Here is a 4,019-nt window from a genome sequence, read left to right as displayed (position 1 = left end):
ATATATACACATCTATATTTATATATGTATGTATGTATATATGTGTATACACACATACATACACACATATATATGTACATTTCTAGCATTTCTTTTTTTTAATGTTTTTTGTTTGTTTTTGAGAGAGAGAGAGAGAGAGAGAGATACAGAGCATGAGCAGGGGAGGGGCAGAGAAAGAGGGAGACACAGAATCCAAAGAAGGCTCCAGGATCTGAGATGTCAGCACAGAGCCAAATGTGGAGGTTGGATTTATGAACTGCGAGATCATGACATGAGCCGAAGTCGGCCACTTAACCGACTGAGCCACCCCAGCACCCCATTTTTAACATTTCTGTTTCACTCTTAACTGTATCTGCCATAATTAAACCTTTTTTCGACTTACTGAATATTCTCAATCTAGTGTTTTTTTTCAAGTTTATTTATTTATTTTGAGAGAGAGCAGGGGAGGGGCAGAGAGTGCAGAGCCCGACACAGGGCTCGAACTCAGAAACTGTGAGATCAAGAAATCAAGAGCCAAAATCAAGTCAGATGCTTGGCTGACCAAGCCACCCAGGCATCCCTCAATCTAGTGTTTCTAATCACAGGTGAAATAATACTTTTATCTCTGGAGACAACTGTACATCTCTGTGGGAACCATCTCTGACTTCTTAATGGTGAGTGTTCAATTAACAATTTGGACAACTTTTGTGATTGACATTCATGAGGTCTACATAGGCCTGTTGTTTCATATTGTCTGATTTAAAATCAGATGGGTGAATATCCTATAAAGCAAGCACAATCTTCTAACAGATAAAGAATCAACTGCATGACCTCAGGGGTCATTCCATCTTAAATGTGTACGTATCTGTGATTTTTCTTTGAGTTTAAATCAACTCTGATCATATAGATACTAAAAATCTCATGAGGTTAGAACCCATTTGCCAGAGGTTTAGGTAATCCTTTCAAAATCTCTGTACTTTTATCCCTCTCCATTAATAATATATATATATATTCTTATATATACACACATATACACATATATATGTATGTGTGGATATATATATGTATGTATGTATGTATGTATATGTATGTATATATATTATTTTCTAATTTGATATTGTTTTTCTATCTTCCTTACTTTTAAAATAAATGGTAAAAGAGATCAATCCTGTTTCATTTCTCTTTTAACAAATTCATGTGTGTGTTCATGCACTTCTCTTTCATAAATAAAATATTTAAGGCAACTTACAATTCGATTACAAATTGTAATTAGATTTTTTAAAGCATAAGACTAAGAGCCTAGGAAATAAAATTAGAAGAAAAATCCTGAATAGAAGTGTAGATGAAACATGCTGAGGAGAAAATTAATAGTTGTTGAAGCTGAGTGGTGGGTATATGGAGAGTCGATATAGTTTGTTTTTACATTTGAATGTGTTTGCAATTTCTATAATAAAATATTTTTTTAAGATTTTAGAATTAGAATAACGTCGCCTCAAGTCACAGATCTGTCAATGACTGGCTCTATGACCTTGGACAAATTTTAATCTTCCTTAGGCTCAATTTCTTCCTCTATAAAATGAACATACATTTGCAGTATAAAGGGTTTTCAGAAGAACAAAATAATGTATTTAACCTTCTAAGCCCCGTTCAGAGCCATGATTTACCTGTGTGGTATCTTTGTGTTCATTAAAACAGATTCCCTTCCTCAAAACATCTTACTGTCATTTAAAAAAATGAATTAAACATACGTATTTAAGTTGAGTACAATAGAAGCAGGGTGCCAGTGTTGTGCAGTGCGGAACATGCTCAACTATACGCAGCAGCACTAAATTGTCACAAAGTGTGTTATAATTTTTTCCAGTCATCAAAACCACATAAGAATGGTAGGAAGTTGGGAACGTGGAATTTAACATCAGTTCGTGCACTTCTACCCTTGACTTGATCAATTTTCTGTTTTCATATATCCAAATCGCCTTAAACTGTATTTATTAGTCAGGAAGTGAGAACAATATTCCACAGCTCTAACCACCAGCCTCTCCACGGAGTGGGTACTACCCCCTCCTTCTGATGACTTGGATCACTTTCTAAGGTTCCCTTTTTGGTTTTTATCCCCTAGTGTCCTTTTTCTTTTTGACTATTGCATTTTTCCTTATGAGGTGCTTCAAATCATTCTTTCTCAGAGAAAAAGTGGTATATTTAGATAAACACAATAAATATAAATTCTATTCGAAATGGAAAATGGGCAAAGTTTCACCTTTTCTGCAATTGCCGAGCAGGAAAACGTTCATTTTATGAATTGTGGAACTCTGTTGAGCAGAATACCAATGAGATATGGTGACTCAGCATGCTTTATAATGTGTCACTCCTGCTCTTTCTGGAATTGAGATTACACGATAATGGAAGTGGTTTTCACTGATTGCTATGAGATGAATGACATCATTCTTGAAATGATCCTATCTGTTTTGAACCTCCACAAACCGAATTCACACCTTTTACATCGACAAAAAAATACAGAGCTGGGAATTTAAATTGTTATTTTAACCTTTTATTTTTATTGATCCTAAATCCCACTTAGTAATTTATTAATTATACTTTCTCATCATAAATTTAGAATGTTATTTATTTATTGTGCATAAATTGATTTTATTTTGAATAAGTATTATATTAATAAAATCCTGCCTTCTGAAATTTATTTTAATTAGATAAAATGACTATTGCTTTACTTTTTACTAACAAGACTTTAAATATTCCCACAGGAGTTTTCACTAGTCTGTAAGCAATGTGAATTGAGATTATTAATAAGCTTGATCTTAATGTTATCAATAAGGGCTATAATTATATAAAATAGTTATGTTAGGAATTATAAAAGGAGTTTATTTTTGCAAAAATAACTTAATGGTAGAAAATATATTTCCTGTGTAACATGTTTCAATGTATTTAAATAAGATATTAGTAAAGACATTATTTTAAAAGCAATTATTCTGTGGCAAGCAATTTGCATGCATTTTATCATTTAATAAAAGAAACCTACTAAATAGGTATCATTACTATTTTCAACTTATAGATGAAGAAACAAGGCACAAAATAAACAAGTAATTCTCCCATGTCCCCAAGCTAGTAAGTGACAGAACCAATACTCTAACCTTAGTCTCTCTGGTACCAAACCCTCTGTCTTCATCATCTTGTGTCCTAGGTAGTAATGAGTCATTAGCTGACAGAAGGCATCCATCCAGAAGCTTATGTAGGTAGAATAAGAAACCTCAGAATTGCAAGCGTTTCTATCTTCCATGACAGAGAGCTGTTTAGCTTAAATATTAAAATGTGAGCGTCTTTATAAATGAGGGAGATGGCCATACTTTTAAAGAAAAAAGGACCCCAAACCTCTTTACCCTAACAGAATTATTTAAGTTCACTTTGAGTTAGAATATAGAATATGGATGAGTGTGATTGAAAAACTCAGAGTCCTGTTTAACCTCCAGCTCCTCACGAAGACAATGAAATCCTGATGACAGGGGGAGGTGGCTGAAGCCAGAAAAGGAGGGGAGAAGGGTATGTGCAGGTCTCCCAAACCACTCAGGTGACTGAGATGAAGTTCCTTCAACAAGTCACTTGAGACTATTCTCGTCTTTTTTAGAAAGTGCATATAATAAGAGACAGAGCCAAAGAGGATGAGGGCTGATAGAGCCACTCTTTGCAAGAGATGGGCTGACTGATTAGCCTCTGGAAGCACCAGAATGTTGCTTCCAGTGGCAGGTAGACGCTTAAATACACATCATTAAAATCACTAGATGAGAATATTTAATCCAATAGAATATAAAATCACTAGGAGGAACTGTGAGAATGTCTGATCTTGCTCTATGGAACTAGAATACTTTTTTTTAAAGCAAGTAAAGAGATGGATAAATTCTGAATTTAAAAAACAATATCAAGTTCTAATATTGATGACATTAATCGGCAGGGCCTTATTAAGAGAGACTGGTGAGCCCAGTAAGTGGTTATTGTGAAAGCAAATAGGATGGAGCTGATCCTACTCAGGTTTC

Source organism: Herpailurus yagouaroundi, unplaced genomic scaffold (genome assembly GCF_014898765.1).
Source record: "Herpailurus yagouaroundi ecotype Mexico unplaced genomic scaffold, PumYag 187, whole genome shotgun sequence".
Lineage (NCBI taxonomy): Eukaryota > Metazoa > Chordata > Mammalia > Carnivora > Felidae > Herpailurus > Herpailurus yagouaroundi.
The sequence above is the reverse complement of the archived record's forward strand: the minus strand, read 5'-3'. Positions refer to the sequence as shown.